Source organism: Mus pahari, chromosome 12 (assembly GCF_900095145.1).
Source record: "Mus pahari chromosome 12, PAHARI_EIJ_v1.1, whole genome shotgun sequence".
Classification (NCBI taxonomy): Eukaryota; Metazoa; Chordata; class Mammalia; order Rodentia; family Muridae; genus Mus; species Mus pahari.
Window position 1 is genome coordinate 28655222 of NC_034601.1, and position 21153 is coordinate 28676374.

General features: G+C 41.9%; 1 protein-coding gene across 2 annotated transcripts in view; it reads left to right on the forward strand.

Annotated features, from left to right (window-relative positions):
* The window catches only part of Slc12a8 (solute carrier family 12 member 8), a 153598-nt gene that overhangs the window by 112068 nt on the left and 20377 nt on the right, over positions 1 to 21153 (forward strand). The window lies entirely within an intron of this gene.

The following is a 21153-nucleotide window of genomic DNA, read 5'->3' on the forward strand; positions in this document are numbered from 1 at the left end:
TCTAGCTTTTCTTAAATCTACAAGCTCAAAGTCACAAAGAGAGTCATTATAGAACATGAGAAATCTTGAAAGAGGAAACATCATCTTTGAGGACCTAGCGTATCCTAGGTGATTTTTATCTTGCTATAATCTGGATTTGGAATGTTACCCAATGTTATATTGGGAGGTAGTTGGCTATCTAAGGGGAGGAGCCTAGTGGGAGATCTTTAGGTCATTGCGAGCATGCTTGTTAAGGGGGCTTGGGTTGCTGGTCCTCTCTCTGCTCTCCTTTGCTCTCTGACCTGTGATATAAGCAAGTTTTATTCTGTGACGTGTTCCCACCATGATGTGCTGCCCTTCTGGCAGGTGCAGATCGGTGGAGTTGACTAATCATGAAGGCATCTCCAAGACTGTGAGGCCAAGATAAACCTTTTTGCTTTAAAATTTGTCAACACTCTGACAACCTGCTTGGCAAAACAATTTAAGGGGGAAGGAATTTATTTGGACACACCATTTCATAGATTTCTGTCCATACTCAGGTACCTCCACTGTGCTTGTTGCAGCATCACAGGAGAAAGGCATAGCTGGGGTGGGCAGAGAGGCTTACCTTGAGGCATTCAGGAGGCAGAGAGGAGAACAGAAGAGAACCAGAGACCTAGTAACAGACTTCCTCCAATCACTACAGACTCATCAATGAATTGATCCAGAAGCTCTCTCAGGCTGGGGCCAAGCCCTCAGCACATAAGACTTTTTAGGAGGACACTTCCTGTTGAGATTGTAGTTGATTGAGTTGGGTCTCTCAGGTGTTTATTACAGCAGCAGACACTGACTCACACACATCTATTTATATCATGTAGTATAATAAATACCAGAATCTTCCAGTTTACAACTGGAGACTTCCAGAGGAATCATAGAGAAGTTTGAGCAGATTCTTTGCATGGCTTGATATCTCCTCCAGTTGATTGTGTGCGTTTGATGTTGTCTTAGCTAGGGTTTCTATTCCTGCACAAACATTATGACCAAGAAGCAAGTTGGGGAGGAAAAGGGTTTATTCAGCTTACATTTCCACATTGCTATTCATCACTGAAAGAAGTCAGGACTGGAACTCAAGCAGGTCAGGAAGCAGGAGCTGATGCAGAGGCCATGGAGGGATGCTCTTTACTGGCTTGCTTCCCCTGGCTTGCTCAGCCTGTTATAGAACTCAAGACTACCAGCCCAGAGATGGCACCACGAACAAGGGAACCTCCCCCCCAACCCTTGATCACTAATTGAGAAAACACCTTATAGCTGGATCTCATGGAGGCATTTCCCCAACTGAAGCTCCTTTCTCTGTGATAACTCCAGATGTGTCAAGTTGACACAAAACTAGCCAGTGCAGATGTCTAGACACTTTGTATTACCTCATCTCTTAGGATCTGTACAGTAGGCAGGGGCACAGGATGAGGCGGAGGTCATAGAAAGAGATGTCTAAAACCAATCATTTTGTGTTCTCCTCCCAACTAGGTTTCTATTTTTCACTTCTAACTGGGTAGGGCACTTTTAGTGGTAGGAGTATTATTAAAATGTAAGCATTGTTGTTGTTGTTGTTATTATTATTATTATGGTTTTTGAGACAAGGTTTTTCTGTGTAACAGCTCTGACTCTCCTGGAACTCACTCTGTAGTCCAGGCTAGCCTTGAACTCACAAAGATCCGCCTACCTCAGTCTCTCCAGTGCCGGGATTAAAGGCGTGTGCCACCACTGCCCAGCTGCATTATTTTATTTTTATCAAAATTTTAAGTGTATATTTTAAGAAGCCAAATGGCATTTAAAAATGTCAGAAACAGTGGTCCCCCCACTTCCATTCTATCTTCCCTCCCTTTACCCTTCACCACCCCCAATCCCACCCCCAGAACAAAACCAGAAAAACTCAGCCAAAATGTTACTTCTACTGTTAGCCTTTCGGTGATTAAATAATATCTGTATTGCTTTTTTGTTTGTGTTTTGTTTAATGAGACACAGTCTCACTGTGTAAGCCTGGCTAGCCTAGAACTTGTAGACCAGGCTGGCCTCAGATTCACAAACATCTCTTGCATCTGCTTCATAACTGCTTAGGATAAACATGTGCCATTACGCTTGGCAGATTACAGATGATCTCTTTACTGTGTATCTCTTATTACATCTAGGGAACAAGAAATTTCTCGGCTATGATAGTGTAGTGAACTTTTGTCCCTTGACGTTTTTGCCTGTCCATCACTGAATGACCTTTCTGCATTGAGGAATTTCCAATATTATGAATCTTGGGGCTAGGCAGAGGAAGCCTTTGACACTCAAACTATGGATATCTTATATGCAGTGTTATGGCATCTCCTGCAGTCAGAGTTCAGGCCATGACAACCAGACAAATCCTCCTTAGACTTAGAACTGGGAACTGGAAATTTAAGAAATGAGGACACCAGGGAACTCTCTGGAAGTATGCTGGAAGGTGCAGAGCAGTGCCCGCAGCGGCTGTATTCCCATAAGCTGTTGTAGCATAGTTCTTGAGTGTTAGCCTGGCTGCAAAGTCTCCGCCTCACTCTCTAGCCTTTCCAGCTATTCTCAGAATTCCTTAAAAAACAAACAAACAAACTGTAGTTCAAATGCACTCAGTATGTAATTACTACCTGAGCCATTTCTAGTGTGCAGGTTAGTGTTATTAAATATGTTTATGTTTAAGTTAGACAGCAATTACCATTATCATCTCCTAACTTTCCTTCTGATAAGACTGAAATTGTATCCATTAAACTATAGTTGCCATTCTCCTTCAGTGAGTTCACTTTTCACTGTTGGGGAATGTACCCTGCTGAGCCTGTATCCTTAGTGTTCCCCTGCTGAGCCTGTATCCTTAGTGTTGGAATGATGACTGTGCAGGTTAGTTTTTGGTTCATTTGAGTCAGGTGACTTTAATCCCACACTCAGGAAGCAGGGGCAGGCAGATCTCTGAATAACAGCCTAGTCTACACAATGAGTTCGAGGACAGTCAGAGCTACATAGAAAAACCCTGCCACAAACAAACAAACAAACAAACAGATTTTTGTTGACACAAGCTAAGTCTCTGAGAACGGGAAACCTCAATGGAGAAAATGCTCCCAGCAGATTGTCCTATGAACAAGTCCATCTCACTCTAGTCAGTGCCTCCCCTGGGCAGCTGCTCCTGGGTGCTATAAGAAAACTGGCTGAACAAACCATGGTGAGCAAGTCAATTATCGCTCCGTTGCCTCTGCTTCAGTTCCAGCCTCCAGGCTCCTGCCATGAGTTCCTGCCCTGAGATTTCTCTTGGAGAGAAACAGTAAGCTGTAAGATGAGTAAACCCTTTCCTCCCCAAGTTGCCTTTGGGGCTTGTGTTTATCACAGCAAGAGAGCTAACTAGGACAATGACTGATTTGGGTTTGTCATCTCCGAAGTTGTAGAACATTTCCTTCCTGCAGCCTCTTTGTTCATCTTTTTATTTAGGAAATTCTCATGCTCTTTAGCCTGGGGACAGGATAGGGGTGTACAGGCATGCTCATGACTTCAGGGGTAGAGCACTGCAATCCTTGATTAAAAACAAGCCTCTGTTATGTACTACCACTGATTTCCCAATGCCTCTGGTTCACTACAGGAAAGACTGTTCTGTCTTCTTGGTTTCAGTTTGCTGTGTTTTGGGATCTCAAGGTCTCATTAGATAGCCCAGACTATTTTTACAATTATCATGGGTCACTCAGTCTCCCTAGTCCTGGGATTACAGTCAAACACCACAATCCCCAGCAAGACCTTTCTGTATCTTTGGAGAGTTCCTTCTGTCTCCATCATCCATCATGTTGCTATTGTGTATATTTGGTCTTTATTCCACAGTATTTTCAAGTATATTATGTGTATCTCTTTAGTTCACTTCCCAGCTTTCTTTTGCATTTAGTTACCCCAGAACAGACTTAAAACTCCACAAAAAATGTCAGCTGTCTCTTCCCGGGGCACTACACACAGAGACACAGACAGCCTGGCCAAGTCTTTCTGAGCCTAACCCAACAGCTGCTGTTGTCGCTGGTTATGTTTGCTCACCAAATTCATACCCATTCCCTGATATCCTTAATAATTTTCTGCAGCCCAGCTCTGCCACTCCCCTTCCCTCCCCCAAACCCCCACCCCAAGTCATCCTTGTTGAACAATCCTCTGTTTTCTTATCATCTTGTTCTCCTTTCTGGAACGTATCACAGAATGATTTCCCAGTATTTCTAGTGATTTTTTTTTTCAGTTGCCTGCTGTGTCGGCCATAATGAAGCTTGATTAGCAATAACAAGATCTCAAAACAGTAGTGATTTAAACTGCCTCCGACCAAAGCAGGTGGGCAGAGTGAGGTAGCCACAGCAAGTCCACGGTCCTGAGCGACTCAGACTCTTTCTTTCTCCTTTACCACCCACACTGAGTACAATGTCCTTGACCCAAGGTCTGGCGGCTGGAGCCCTGCCACCACATTCTATCCAGGCAGAAGAGAAAAGAAAGGAAGACACACAAAAGACGAGCTTCCCAGCAGTCGCATGGCCTGCCTGGAAAGCCCACAATGCCTTGCTTCCTTTCCGTAGTTGACTTGTAGGTGTGTGACTGATTATCATACAGACGACCTTTTACCTGGTGTGTTAAAAAATGACCCCTTGTGTTCTTCACCTGGAAGGCTGCAGTAAGTTGCAAATCATCCGTCTGTGCAGACTGCACAGTCTTAGTCTCCAAGTGCTTCGGTTGTAACTTGACTTGTCCAGATCTTCATTTACTTTCTTTCTTTGAATATCATCATTTTATTTTTCATTTTATGGATATGGTGGCTTCTCTTTTGTCCTTAACATATATTATTACTCTCTCCCTGCAAAATCATTTTATGGATATGGTGGCTTCTCTTTTGTCCTTAACATATATTATTACTCTCTCCCTGCAAAATCATTTTATGGATATGGTGGCTTCTCTTTTGTCCTTAACATATATTATTACTCTCTCCCTGCAAAATCATTTTATGGATATGGTGGCTTCTCTTTTGTCCTTAACATATATTATTACTCTCTCTCTGCAAAATCTTTCTATTCTGTGTTTTCTCTAGATTCTTTCCCCCCTTTGGTACCCCCCAATACTACCTCCTCCCTCTCTCTCCCTCCTCCCTCCCTCTTCCTCCTCTCTCACTCCCTCTCCTCCTTCATTCTCCTTCCCTTTCTCTCCTCCCTCATTCTTTTCCTCCTTCTATCCTTCTCTCTTTTATTACAAAAAATGTTAGATTATCTTTCATATATTCTGATCAGTTTCCCCTCCCTTGTCTCCTCCCAGATCACCCCCTCCCCACCTTCTCTCTCTCTCTCTAGAAGACAAATGCCCCACCCCCAAAAAACTTGAAGAAAACAAAGCAAACGGACAAACGAGTGGGAAAGCACAGAAAAGGCACCAGATGTGTACACACACAAATACACACAGAGCCCCACACATGCATACACATCTACACATAAATACACACACATACATACATACCTGCACACACACTCAAACATATACACACCCGCAAACATACAATCACAGAAAAACTGAAACCATAATAGGCAAGCAAAAAACAAGTAAGGTACAAGTGCCCAGACAAAGCATCATGGGATAAAATCTCTCTGAAACTACCACTGAGTTCGTTTTGTGTTGGCCACTCACTGCAGGTCATGGGGCCTCCCTTAAGTCTGGTGTGCATACCCAGTAAGGTTCTATTGGAGAAAAATAATTTTTCCTTTGCAATTGACAACTTGATGGAACATGTTCCACAAGCTCAATTTATTCATGCCCAATGAGTTATATAGCTGTGGTCTTCAGCAGTAAGGACTTGCTATCCGTTTGTGTAGAAGAAGCAATAAATAGCTTTTACAGTAGCCTGAGTTGTTTGGGAGTTTCCATGGGGCCCCTTTGGCCAACAACTTAACTAGGTGTAACCCATTCCTGCTGCTGGAGATTTCACTTGGTGCTAAGAGGGGTCTAGTTGGGTCTTTATCTTGCTTGTTATTTGGTGATTATATATAGATTTCTTTTGTATATGTATGTATTTTTAAAAGTTTCTACCTTAATAGGTTTCCATATGACCCCTCAAAGGGCCCTTAGAGTTAGTGCCCCTCTGTATTTCCTCCTTTATCTCTTTCTTCACCCCCTCTCCATTTAATTCTTCATTCCCAGTGTCTCTGTCTCCCATTGTCTCTCCATAACTATGTATTCTATTCCCCCTACATTAGGGGTTCCTTGCACCCTGCCTAGTCCCCTACTCTATACTTTACCTCTGCTGTTATATGGATAGTAGCGTGCTTTTCAAAGACTTAAAAGCTAATATATAAGAGAGTATGTGCAATGTTTGTCTTTTGGGGTCTGATTTACCTCACTATGGATGTTTTTTCTGGCTTCATCAATGTACCTGCAAATTTCATCTTTTAACAGCTGAGTAATATCCCATTGTGTAACTGTATCACATTCTCATTGACCATTCATCTTTTGACAGACATCTGGGTTGTTTCCAGTCTCTGGCTGTTATGAATAGGGCAGCAGGGAACATGGATGAGCAAGTGTGTCTGCAGTACAGTAGAGTCTTTGGGGTATATGTCCTAGAGTGAAATAGCTGGATCTTGAGGTAGATCTATTCCCAGCTTCCTGATAGTGGCTGTGCAATTTTGTACTCCCATCAGCAATGGATGAGTCTTCACCTTACTCACATACTCTACAGCATGACCTGTCATTTGTCTCACTGATGATCTTGGCCTTTCTTATTGGTAAGATGGAATCTCAAAGTAGTTTCGATTTGCATCTCTCTGATGACTAAGAATGTTAAACATTTAAGTGTTTCTCAAACATTTATTTTTCAACTTTGAGAATTCTCTATTTAGTTCTATACCCCATTTTAATTGAGTTGTTTTCTTGATGTACATTTTTTTTAGTTCTTTATATATTTTAGATATTAACCTATTAGATGCATAATTGGTAAAGATCTTTTGCTACTTTGAATAATGGTGTCCTTTGCCATATAGAAGCTTTTCAGTTTTATGAGGTCCTATTTATTAATTGTTCGTCTTAGTATCTGTACTATTGGTGTCTCATTCAAAAATTCTTCTCCTGTGCCAATGAGTTTAGACTATTCCCCACTTTCTCTTCTACCAGATTCAGAAATGCATAAGGTCTTATGTTGAGGTCTTTGATCCATTTAGAGTTGAGTTTTGTGCAAGGTGATAAATATAAATCTATCTATAGTCTTCTACATGCAGGCATCCAGTTTGACCAGCACCATTTGTTGAAGATGCTGTCTTTTTTCTGCTGTGTATTTTTGGCTTTGTCAAAAATCACATGTCTATAGGGTCTTTAATTTGATTCCTTTGATCAGCATGTTTGTTCTGTGCCAATACTGTGCTGTTTTTTTATTATAATAGCTCTGTAGTACAGTTGAGATTGGGGATGGTGATGCCTCCAGCAGTTCTTTGATTATTCAGGATTGTTTTAACTATCCTCTGTGTGTGTGTGTGTGTGTGTGTGTGTGTGTGTGTTTATATGAAGCTGAAGATTATTCTTTCAATTTCTATGAACCTGTAGATTGCTTTTGGTAGAATGGCATGTTACTATATTAACCCTGCCATAGAACTGAGCATGGGAGATCTTTCATCTTCTGATATTTTCTTCAGTTTCTTTTTCCAGTGTCTTAAAGTTGTGATCATACATGTCTTTCACTTGCTTGCTTAGAATTGTCCAAGCTCTATCTCTATTTCTCTATATAAAGCTATTGAAAAATGTATTATTTTCCTCATTTTTTCTCTGTTTATCATTTGTGTATAAGAAGGCTATTAATTTTTGTTTGTTAATTTTGTATCCTGCTACTTTTTGAATGTGTTAATTAGCTGTAGAAGTTTCTGATGGAATATTTTAGGATCACTTGTGTATGCTATCTTATCATCTGCAAATAAACATACTTGACTTCCTTCTTTCCACTTTGAATACCCTTGATCTCCTTCAGTTGTTTTGTGCTCTAGCTAAGACTTCAAGCATACATTGAATAGGTATGGAGAGAGTGGACAACCTTGTCTTGTCACTGATTCTTGTGGAAATGCTTTGATTTTTCTCTCCATTTAATTTGATGTTGCCTATGGGCTTACTGGAAATTGCCTTTATTATGTTGAGGCAATTATTATTTATTATGTCCTTGTACCCCTTACTCTCCAGGACTTTTATCATGAAGGGGTGTTGTATTTTGTCAAAGGCCTTTTCTGTATCTATTGTTATGATTATGTGGTTTTTGTCTTTCTATCTATTTATATGGTAGATTACATTTATTGATTTCTCTATGTTGATCATTTATGCATTTCTGGGATAAAGCCTTCTTAATCATGACGGATGATTTTTATGTGTTTTTGAATTCAGTATGCAAGTATTTTATTGAAAAATTTTTTGCATCTATGTTCATAAGGGAAATTAGTCTATAATTCTCTTCCTTTGTTGGGTCTATATGTGGTTTGGCTATCAAGGGAACTGTAAAGCTCAGAAAATGAATTGGGTAATTTCCCTTTTGTTTGTATTTTGTGGACTAATTTGAGAAGTATTGGCGTTTGCATTCACTCTTCCTTAAAAGTCTGATAGAATTCACTGCTAAAGCTATCTGGCACTGTTTTGGTTTTGTTGTTGTTGCTGCGATACTTTTAATGACTGCTTCTCTGTAACTAGGGTTACAAATTTATTTAAATTGCTTAAGTGTTTCTGATTTAACTTTTGTGAGCCGTACGGAGAAGGTTATCAATTTCTTTCGGAGTTTACAGTTTGGTAGAGTACAAGTTTTTTAAAGCATATCCTTAGATGGTTCGATGGTTTTCTTCAGTGTCTGTTGCTATGTTCCCCTTTTCATTTCCAATTTTGTTAATTTGGATAAGGGTTTGTCAGTCTTGCTGGTTTTCTCAAAGAGCCAATTTTGTCTCATCAATTCTCTTTTGTTTGTTCATCTTTTTCTATTTTATTTATTTCAGCCTTAAGTTGATTATTTCTTGCTGTCTACTTCTTCTGGTTGTTGTTTATTCTTTTTGTTCTAGAGCTTTCATGTGCATTGCCCAGACATTTATTAAAGCACCTGCTTATTTTTCATAGTTAGAACTAGCATACACTTAGCCTTTTATATCTATGATCTGCATCTGGACATTTAATCAAATTCAGATGAAAAGTATTTGGGGCGGGGAAAAAGTGAAATTGTCAATGTCTTGTCTTATTATTTAGTCCTATATATAATGATGATTTCATCTATAATGAAATCAAGCATTCTTCTTCTTTTTTTAAAATCTTAATCACTAATGGTACAGTTTAACAACTAGTCACATAATATTACATTTTTTAGGCACCATAGGTAATGTAACACATAATTTGCCATGTGAAAGAATATGTAAGTTCTATGAAATATTGCATTTCATATGCAAGATATGAATTTTGGTATCCATGGGGATCCTGAAACAAATTACCAGTGGATGACAAGGGACAGATGACTAGACTGAGAGCCATCTAGAAGACCTGAATACAACAAGACTCGTTGTTCGGGGCACCATACTGCAGAATGGCTGAGAATAAGCTGACCTCTTTGCTGGCCCAAATGGGAACAGCTGAAGGCTTTCCCTGGGCCTCTTTTTACTCCTTTTGGTTCTAACATGTGAGGGAGGGGAGACACAGATGGCAGCTCGTATTCGGGAAATTGGGTGACACAAAGGAGTTGGCAAGTCTTACTGTGTAGGGCACAGACCCTCTGCTGTTCTTCTGTGCCCAGCCCAGACACCCGGATTGGTTTGTTCAGAGGAAGAATACCTTGGGCAGGGGATTGCAAACAAGAAGTTCATCCTTATCTTGCTGGGCAGAAAAAAGGGTCTTAGCATACAGATCATACAGAGACAAACCTGTCACCAGCCCCCTGGTCTTGGTCAGCCTATGGGACATGGTGCCACTCCTGACCTGAGTTCTGCTGGGGTCCTCCAGGTGGAATGACTGGCTCCCATCCGCCCCATCTGTGGGGCCCAGAGTTCACCTTGTCTGTTCCACACAGGCTGTCTTCACTGTTACTTCTTCACGGGCTTATTTTCATCTTTACTCTTTGTCTTCTATTTCTGGGTTACACTTGTTTCAATGCCTTTTTGCCTTCTGTGGTGACATGACAGACACGTGGTGAGTTTGCGAGTTAATTCTTTTGTACGCTCATGTATTATCTCTCTTTTACATGTATGCGTTCATCATGTATGTACTCATTCAACATGTGTTTTATATGCATGCATACATGTGTGTATGGTACACTTGCTGGTGCCAAAGGACAGCCTGCAAGAACTGGTCCTCATGGGTCCTGGGGATTGAACTCAGGTCGTCAGGTTGGTAGAAAGTGCCCTTACCTGCTGAGCCATTTCACTGGACCAGTCTGTGATCTTTAATGAATGAAGTGGACACAACCCAGCTGCCCAGTCTTAGTGATGCCAGGGCTTTTGTTGGCTGCTCCCTGTGTCTCTGTCCCTGTTATCTTTACCTTGGCTCAGCCACTCCTCATCTCACTGTTGGAGTTTTGCCAAGTCTCCTAGCTAGTGTCCTACTCCTGTCTTCCCCATCCTCCTCTTTGCTCTGCTCGTAGAAGAACCTTTCTCTCTTGCTTAGAAGCCTCTGTGGGCTCCTATCCCTCCTGTCGGAAGTGGGGAGCTGTGCCACGGACTCTGGCCCACATACTCCTGAGCCCCTGAACTTGGAGCACTGCAGCTGAGCCCAAGCTAGGGACCCAAATCCATCACTTTCTTCTCTATATCCTGTGCTGTCCCCTCAGACTGCCTCTCCTCCTCCTCCTCCTCCTCCTCCTCCTCCTCCTTCTCCTCTCTATTTGGAGAACTCTGACATTTCAAATCCATCTGGCTTTTAAAAGATGTTCAGTGTTTTTGAGGACCTAGAGAATTCTTCCAGTATGCAACCAAAACATTTGATTCTTGGGAGGCGCCTAAGCTCTTATCAGGGTGGCAGACTTTTATATCAAGTTTGCTTACACAGTCAGGTTCAGGCCCATTCATCTGCTTGTCTTAAGGAAAATAAGCATCCATTTTCTTCCTCTGCTATGGCCTTGATGTTTCTCTGGGTCACACATTGGTCTTTTTCACATCCATACCCATCACAATGTTCCCTCCTTGTCTGGGGGATGCAGCAGGCATTTGGTAAGGCTTAGTTAAATGGATGAGCAGTTGAACAAATGTTGCCCCAAAACTTGAAATGCTGATCAGTAAAATAGGCAAGAAGAGTTAAACTGTTAAACAAGTGTAGTCTTTAGTAAGTCAAATGCCATCAAATAGTATGAATCAGAAGCAAATATTCTTGACAGCATGGGTCAAAAATAACTTGGGCTGTATTTTATACCTTACATACACATGGAGTCTTTATTTATACCAGCTGGGCAAGAGAGATATTTCTGACTATCACCATCAAAGCAAAAAAGGAGCTGATTAACTAGAAATGAAAAAAAAAAAACATTTATACAATGCAGCATCACAGAAGGGAACAATTACCCTGCCAAACACAACTGATAAAAGCGTACCTTCTGAAGCACAGTACTTCTAAAAACAGGAAGGTCAGACTCCAGATTCTTCTGAGAGGTCAGGAGACATGAATGCACAGTTTACATTGGAAAAATCCAGTGCCCAGATTCATTCATGTCCATTCAGCAGAGTTTTATTCTGAAGTATGTATTACCAGGGCCTAAAATTAGCAATCCCGTTGAGTGTCCTATGAGACTTCACAGAGGTTAAGTCTTTAACATGAATCATTCCATCCCTAAGCCCTGAGACAGGTACTTGTTATTAGCCCTTTATGGATGATAAAGCTGGAGCTTGGAGAAGTTGGACACTTCAGAGTTGTGATCATAAAAAGATTAAGAAATATAAGAATGTGTCCTATCTGGATGTGTGGTGAGGTATGGGAGAAGGGGGAGCCTTGGTGAGCCCATGCCGAGGCATCTCTTCCCCCTGAGGAACAAGCCACACAACGGTATAGCATAGAATAGATTTTATTCAGGGCATGGGGAGGGGAGTTAAGAGAGTCGTAGAGGCAGAGAGAAGGAGAGAGTAGAGAAGTAGGGCTGGCCACGACCACGTGGAGAGGGGAGGGAAGAGAATGGGGAGAGGGGTAGCAAGAGGCAAGAGTATCAGAGTAAGAGAGGGAGGAGGGGGCAAGCAGCCCCTTTTAGAGTGGGGCAAGCCTATCTGGCTGTTGCCAGGTAACTGGGGAGGTGCATACCTGGCTGTTGCTAGGTAACTGGGGAGGTGCATACCTGTCTGGTGCCTGTCTGGTGGAGTCCAGAAAGAATGCCAAATTTAGGAAGTAAGTTAGACAGTCAGAATTTCAGCACAGGTTTGTCTGACTTTAAAAGCACAGTGCAAAGTGCCAGAGAGATGGCTCAGTACTTAAGAGCACTTACTGCTCTTACAGAGGACCTGGGTTCCCAGCACCCACATGGCAGCTCACAACCACGTGCAACTCTTGTTCTAGGGGATCCAGTGTGTCTTCAGGCACTTGCATGCTTGTGGTACACATAAATTCATGCACACATGCACATAAAAAAAATAAATTAAAATGCACAATATAAAAGTGAGTGCTACTTTCTGAGGGTGCCTGTTGCGACCTAGACTCTGGTACTAATTAAATGAACACAACATAAACCACCTTTTAGATGTCATTACAGCTGTGTGTGGTAGCCCATACCCATAACCCCAGCAAGTGGGAGGCTGAGGCAGGAAGATTTCTAGGAGTTTGAAGCCAGCCTGGGCTACATAGTAAATTTCAGTCTAGCCTGTGCTATAAAGCTAGACTGAAATTTACCCTTTATACCAGGCTATCTGGTATCTAAGGTAAATTTCAGTCTAGCCTGTGCTATAAAGCTAGACTGAAATTTACCCTTTATACCAGGCTATCTGGTATCTAAGGTAAATTTCAGTCTAGCCTGGACTACACAGATACTGTCTTAAACAAACAAAATCATATTTATTAAGTCATTAATAGTTTAAACAAAAGGTACAGGTCTGATGATCAGATATAATTTACTGTAAGTAATATCAGATAATCCATTCTTGGCTTTTTTTTTTTTTTTTTTGCCTGTGGATTTTTAGGACAGGGTCTCTCTGTATAGCCTTGGCTGTTCTGAAACTCACTCTATAGATCAGGCTGGCCTCAAACTCATATCTTCCTGCCTCTGCCTCCCAAGTGCTGGGATTAAAGGCATGTGCCACCACCACCACCCATCTTCTTGGATCTTGTGGTTTAAGTTCTTCAGCAAATCCAAGAACATGTTGGCCATTATTTCAAGTGTTGTCTCCAGTGCAGGGTTTCTCCCTAGAAGCCCTGCCCTATGCCTTTGGTCCCTGTCATTGTCCCCACAGATCACTGGGACTTCTTTCTTTGTATTAGTTCTGCTCATCTGTCTTTGGGATCGTGGGTTTTCAGTTATTCTCAGTTTGCTGGTAAGTTCGTCTAGCAAGCTTTCATCCCATCACTATCTTCTTAGGAAGTCTCACTCTCTCCTCCGGTATGGCTTATACTTCCCTATTGATGGCTTCTATTTTTAACCCTTGCTATCACACTGACACTCCACTTTCCTTTAGTGTTCTGAAGTCTGTGTTAAATCTAGCATGTAGGCTCACTCCTAGTTTCTCTCACTTGATAATTGTTTTCTGTAAGAATGGGTTGTAGTTTTCTGTTACTTTGCATGGCTTATAATCTTGAGTTGAAAACCAGACAATGTATATGATATTTTATAGCAGTTCTCAGTTCTGCTAAACTCTTGTAAGTTTTTGTATGTTATATGCATCGTATAAGTTCATGTTTGTCTAAGTAAGACTGTGGAGTTGAACTGTGGGATGAGTCTCCGCTGCAGAGTGTGGCTGATATCTTTAGTTGGCTGTATATTTTAGTCTTAATTTTTGCCTTTTGAAGCCTGCCCTACCCCCCAGAAGATGGCCAAGACAACATCCTCCCACTAGCAAAGTGAAGATGTGATGGATGGCCCTATTTAGTTCTACTCTGCTCACCATATTTAGCTTGCAAAGTTAGCTTTTTCTCCCTGATCCAAGTTGCTTTGTCCCCTCTGCAAGCTGGCAGCTGGCAGGAAGGCCCAGCAATTGTTTTTGTTTTTAAATGTTTTAAATTTATTCTTTGATAATTTCATATGTGCACACACTACATCTTGATCATACCTGGGAGTTTTCTGTTTGCTTTTTTATTTTCTTTGGTACTTGTGATTGAACTCAGGGCCTGTGTATCCCAGGCAAGCACTCTGCCACTGAACAACAGCCTCAGAATTGTTTTTTTCCTTTCTTTTATGTGTATGAGTACGCTGTTGCTCTCTTTAGACACACCAGAAGAGGGCATCGGATCCCATTACAGATTTTGAGCTACCATGTGGTTGCTGGGAATTGAACTCAGAACTTCTGGAAGAACAGTCAGTGCTCTTAACCACTGAGCCATCTCTCCAGCCCTGCTTTTACCTTTTATTTTGATACAGGGTCTCACTAAATTGCTGATGTTGCCTTTGACCTTACAATCCTCCTGCCTTTGTCTCTTGAGAATATGTGACTACATTCCTGTTATACTTCTGGGCCCTACACTCCAGCAGCTTTTGAAAAATAAATGCTTTTCAATTAATTTCCCTATTTGGTAAGTTTCTGAAGCCCAGAGGTAGTTGTTTTTAAAACACACACACACACACACACACACACACACACACACACACAGAATTTTACACTTACTTTGGGGAGGAAGACTCATGGTCTCTTCCTCTCACCATAGCTGAATGTCCCTCTGGTTCTCTGATCATGAAGAGCAACCTTTGAAGGTTTAACAAGAATTAGAAAATTGTATAATTGACCTGATTTAGAAAATCTGTTTGGGGAATTGTGTATCAGGAAAACAACCCAACCCAAACAGCAAACCAAAAACTGTGTTCTCCATTGTTCTGGTGACATTGCTTGTATTGATGACAAATTAGAAAGAAATGTCCAGGATTTGGAAAGTGGTTAAGCAAACTGTAATATTGATGTGATTGGAATGTCATGTGGATTTTAAACACAGTTCCGTGCAACGTAAATCTTTGGTTTCTTTATGCTGCTTAGTAAATGGGCTCCAGCCAGCCGGAGCACAGCAGACGTAGCTCTGACAGGCCTTGCTCCTCTTCCTTATCCCTTTGATTGAAGCCGTTCGATCACATTCCTAGAGCTAGCCACCAAGGTCCATTTTCTTATTTGGCCACTTCCTCCTCCTGAGGCTGACTACCAAGGTCCAGCTATCAAAGTATTGAAGTCCAGCAATCAGAAGCCCCCTTCCTCTCACCTGATTAGCATGACCAATTAAAATTAAACACGTCGTCCTAACACAGCTTTTCCCCCTTTATCTTTATAAATGGCCATTTTCCTATGGGCCACATCTGTCTCCTCTCTATCCAGAAATAGTCCTTGTGTCCCCCTCCTATGACAGATATCCCTTCCCCTTTCCCTTGTTCCCTTCCACCTCTCTCTTGTCCTGTCTTCTGTCTTCATCTCTTATTCCCTGCCTTTTGTCCCTCTGGGGCAAATAAATCTCCTTTATGCTGAGAATTTAGTCTTGGGGTGTCCTAAGCTGATATCGACCCTTCAACCTAGGATTCTCTTTACATATCCACCAATAAAGATACAGGGGTGGGGTGTGGAAGTGTATTCTTTTTTTTTTTTAATAATTTGTTGAATTTTATTTAATGTGCATAAGTGTGGAGGTGTCAGATTTTCCCTGGAAGTGGAGTTGCAGATGTTCATGTGTTGCCATGTGGGTGCTGGGAATCAAACTCAGGACCTCTGGAAGAGCAGCCAGTACTCTTAACCACTGAGCCATCTCTCTAGCCCCGGAAGTGTATTCTTATTTGTAGAATGCTTGCTTGTCCTAACAAGGCCTGGGATTTGATCTCCAGCATCTCAAAAAGGAGGAGGATGGAAGAGAGAAAAGGAATCAATGTTCAGAAATGGTTTAGTAGAAAATTTAAGTAATTTCTATAAAAGTTCTTAAATTTGTAAATAATATATGGATATAATTGTGTTGGTTTGCCCATGCTTAGAATGTTAGTGTGTGTATGAATTTCATGAACATAAAAGGTTGTAGACATGCCACTCGATTTTTTTTTTTTTTTTTTTTTTGTGATTCCATGTGAGAGGTTTATGAAGCAGGGATGGGGAGTGGCAAAGCGGGTAGAAGAATAGAGAAGAGAGAGAGAAAGAGGAGAAAAGGGGGGAAGGGGGAAGAGAAGAAGTGGGGTGAAGAGAGGAGGAGAAAAGGAAGAGAGCGAGGAGGGGGTGATCCCCTAATTTATACGGAGAATGACATCACACCAATGAGGGTGGGGACTGAGCCAGGTGAGTTGTGGGATTGAGGGTCGTTGTCCTGGCAACGCAGGTCTAGTGTCACATGGTTGGGCCAGGCCTTCGAGTGTCCTGGTGCTAACATTCCTCCCTTCTTGTTATTATAAAAAGAAGAGGAGAAAAAGAGAAGGGAAACCAATGGTGAAGAGGGAATAGGGGCGTCGTGTCTCTTAAACTACTTCCTGCTGTTTAGGGGCGTCGTCACTTTTCAGGGTATAACTGATCTTCACCATCGGAGTTTATATGGCAATCATCTGAATCAGGTTCTCCTATGGACAGTGATTCTTTTGATGCCACTAGATTTTAAGCCAATAATATGTGCTGTTTATTGGTTTGCTATTATTTACCTGAACAATGCACAACTTGGCTCACTTCTTGCTTTCCAACTGTAGGCTTGATAACATAGAGTTGCCTTCCTGGTCTTGCTGCCACAGGGCACTATCCTCCTCCTCCTCATGTATTTGGAATCCTCCCCCAACATACACATCTACACATACTTCCTTTAGGAACAATATAGATGCTTCTTTTGGGCTTGTTATAGTGTCCTGATAATCCCATAGCAAGCTGAAGTGGTGGAAAATACATGGAACACACCCAGCTGACTGAACACTGCCTTAGCACTGCAGGCCTGTTAAATGTCTCTTGTTTCCTTTTATGACCATGGGGCTGTGTGGATACTCTGGGACACTGTCTTATGAAGAGAGTGATAATGATTAAAAAGACCCAAAATGAAGTGCAGTTTCTCCTGAGTGCATATTCCCCCCCTGCACCTTTGACAAGTAGCTAAATCTAAGTTGCACCATACAGAGTCAGACACTAATTCTGTATTTGAGGTTGTACAAGATCGAGTGTTGGGAAAGAGAGAGCCTAACATCTGATAAATCCCAGAGAGACAGAAAGATACATCCTTGGCCAATAGTGTTTCCTCTAAATCAAAAAGGCAGCTGTATTTCATTAAGCCTGTGATTGAAAAGAATGACTCATGCAACGACATGTTAAAATTGCACATCCTAAGTCACAGCACTCATAACAGGATTCCTTCTCCAGTAATTCTGCCAGGCATGGTGGCTCATACCTGAATCCCAGCACTCTGGGGGCGGAGACAAGGGGATTCTGACAGCCTGGCCTTCACAGCTAGAGTCTATCTCAAAAGAAAAAAGACAGTTGAACCATCATCCATTCAAACCAGTGGTAAATCTTGACAGATTTTGTTTAAATCCACAGTTAGGAGATTTATTAAGTATTTCTTACTCGCAAACTCTTAAATGCCTGGAGATTTTGAATTCACCATTCACATACAGGTACAGAACTTTGAGTATTATAACTCGTAAGCACACGATGAAATCAAATGAGGTTCGAGACCATGAAGATGTCTTTGCGGGGGTGAATGGCTCATTTGTCCAACCCCATGTATGGGGTGTCTGCATTCTGTGGAGCATTTTCAGTGCTGGAAGAACATGCTAGGCAGGAACAGGAAGAGCTTTGGTGGGGCTTTCATTCCTGAGGGGGAGGAAATGCATGGTTGGCAAACATACACTGCACTGTAAGTGATAAATATGATAAAGAGTAAAAAACAAAACAAAACAAAACAACAGACAATGGGATATAGACTGGGTCTATATTAGTTACTTTACACATTGTTGAGGAAAGAAAACCTCAGAAGAACAACTTAGGGGAGAAAGGGTTTGTTCTGGCTTACAGTTCAAGGGTAGAGTCCACCGCAGTGGCAGGAGCTTGAAGAGGCAGCTAGTCATATCCATCCAGAGTCAGGAAGCAGAGTGGTGGGTGACTGTTCTCAGCTTTTGCATTTTCTTTTTTTCTTTTCCTTTATTGGATACTTTATTTACATTTCAAATGTTATCCACTTTCCTGGTTTCCCCTCTGGAAACCCCTTATCCCATCCCTTCTCCCCCTGCTTCTATGAGGGTGTGCCCCCATCTTCCCACCCACTCCTGACTCCCCACCCTGGCATTTCCCTAAACTGGGGTATCGAGCCTTCACAGAACCAAGGGCCTCTTCTCCCAGTGATGCCCAACAAGGCCATCCTCAGCTACATATGCAGCTGGAGCCATGGGTCCCTCCATGTGTCCTCTTTGGTTGGTGGTTTAGTCCCTGGAAGCTCTGGAGAGTCTGATTGATTGATACTGTTCTTCATTCTATGGTGTTGCAAGCCCCTTCAGCTCCTTCAGTCCTTTCTCTAACTCCTCCATTGGGGACCGTGTGCTCAGTCCAGTGGTTGGCTGTGAGCATTTGCCTCTGTATTTGTCAGGCTCTGGCAGAGTCTCTGAGGAGACAGCTATATCAGGCTCCTGTCACAAGCACATCTTGGCATCTGCAGTAGTATCTAGGTTGGTGATTATATATGGGATGAATCCCCAGGTGGGGGAGTCTGGATGGCCTTTCCTTCAGTCTCTGCTCTACACTTTGTCTCCATATTTCCTCTTGTGAGTATTTGGTTCCCCCTTCTAAGAAGCACTGAAGCATCCACACTTTGGTCTTCTTTATTCTTGAGCTTCATGTGGTCTGTAAATTGTATCTTGGGTATTACATCCGCTTATCAGTGAGTGCATACTATGTGTGTGTTTTTTGTGATTGGATTACCTCACTCAGAACGATATTTTCTAGTTCTACTCATTTGCCTAAGAATTTCATGAAGTCATTGTTTTTAATAGCTGAGTAATACTCCATTGTATAAATGTACCATATTTTCTGTATCCATTCCTCTGTTGAGGGACATCTGGGTTCTTTCCAGCTTCTGGCTGTTATAAATAAGGCTGGTATGAACATAGTGGAACATATGTTCTTGTTATATGTTGGAGCATCTTTTGGGTATAATCTCAGGAGTGGTGTAGCTGGGTCCTCAAATAGTACTATGTCCAATTTTCTGAGGAACCCCCAGACTGATTTCCAGAATGGTTGTACCAGCTTGCAATCCCACCAACAATGGAGGAGTGTTCCTCTTTCTCCACATCTGCGCCAGCATCTGCTGTCACTTGAGTTTTTTATCTTAGCCATTCTGACTGGTGTGAGGTGGAATCTCAGGGTTGTTTTGATTTCCATTTCCCTAATGACTAAGGATGTTGAACATTTCTTTAAGTGCTTCTCAGCCATTCGATATTGTACTGACTAGTTTTGTGTCAACTTGACACAGCTGTAGTTATCACAGAGAAAGGAGCTTCAGTTGGGGAAATGCCTCCACGAGATCCAGTTGTAATTAGTGATCAAGGGGGGAGGTCCCCTTGTGGGTGGTGCCATCTCTGGGCTGGTAGTCTTGGGTTCTATAAGAGAGCAGGCTGAGCAAGCCAGTGGAAGCAAACCAGTAAAGAACATCCCTNNATGGCCTCTGCATCAGCTCCTGCTCCCTGACCTGCTTGAGTTCCAGTCCTGACTTCTTTCAGTATTGAACAGCAATGTGGAAATGTAAGCTGAATAAACCCTTTCCTCCCCAACTTGCTTCTTGGTCATGATGTTTGTGCAGGAATAGAAACCCTGACTAAGACAGATATTCCTTAGTTGAGAATTCTTTTTTTTTTTTTTTTTTTAGCTCTGTGCCCCATTTTTAATAGGGTTATTTAATTTTCTGGATCCAACTTCTTGAGTTCTTTCTATTTATTTGATATTAGCCCTCTATCTAATGTAGGATTGGTAAAGATCTTTTCCCAATCTGTTAGTTGTAGGTTTTGTCCTATTGATAGTGTCCTTTGCCTTACAGAAGCTTAGCAATTTTATGAAGTCCCATTTGGTCTAGTATTCAAACTCAAAGAATGCCACCATCCACTTTTAGGGTGGGTCTTCCTATGTTAATTGACCTAACCCTGATGATCCCTGACAGGAAAGTCTAGAGGGTTGTCTCCTGGAGAGTCTAGAGTCTGTCAAATTGATAATGAACACTAACCATCTCTGACAGGGAGGAAGGTATGGCGTTTCACACACACTGATCAGAAAAGATCTTGTTGGGAGGCAAATAGGCTAAACTGTTCTACTGAAATAAAAACAGTGGTTTGCTCTCAACAGAAGGTTATGTCTCACTTACATTACCAATCTAAGAAGGGTATCCCAAGTCTGTGGGAGGCTATCTTCAGGGAACCAGGCTTCCTCAAAGATCTGAAGACACATGGTTCCCTTGAACCTTGCCATGACAATGTCACAGCTAAGCTATACATGCAGCTCTCAGGCAGAGAAAAAAAAACAGAAAAGGTACACAGACTCCCAAAGATGTTGGCTCAGAAGTGACACTCTCCATGGCTGCTCTCTCTTGGTGAGATCTTAGTCATATGACCAGAAAACTACAAGAACCTCTTAGCAATATGGTAGTTGTGATATCTACCACAGGACCCACTGCAGTAAGCAGATGAAACATGAAACAGTTTTAGACAAGAAAGGGAGCCACAGAGGTGGCAGGGAGTGACCATTTTCAAGATCAACTAGGTAGACAGATGGAACGGAGGTAGAAGTGAGACAGAAGTCAGCAGGAATATTCGCTGCTTGTAGAAATCATATCACCTAGTCTTCAAAGAAGATTTGGGAAGAGTAGATTTCATTTTTAACCATGTTAACTTTGAGATGCTTAACAGGGGAAGTGTTGGCAAGGCAATTAGATGTTGAATCTTAAGTTCAGAGATGACCCACACTTAGCGCTCTTAGCATATGGCTAGCATTTAAAGCACGGGACAAGATGAGCTTTCTTAGAGGTGGGTGTGTAGGGAAAAAGAAGGGTGCTGAGGACTGGACATGGAGGTTTTGAAGGAGAGAGAGGAAAGAACAAAAGAGACCATGA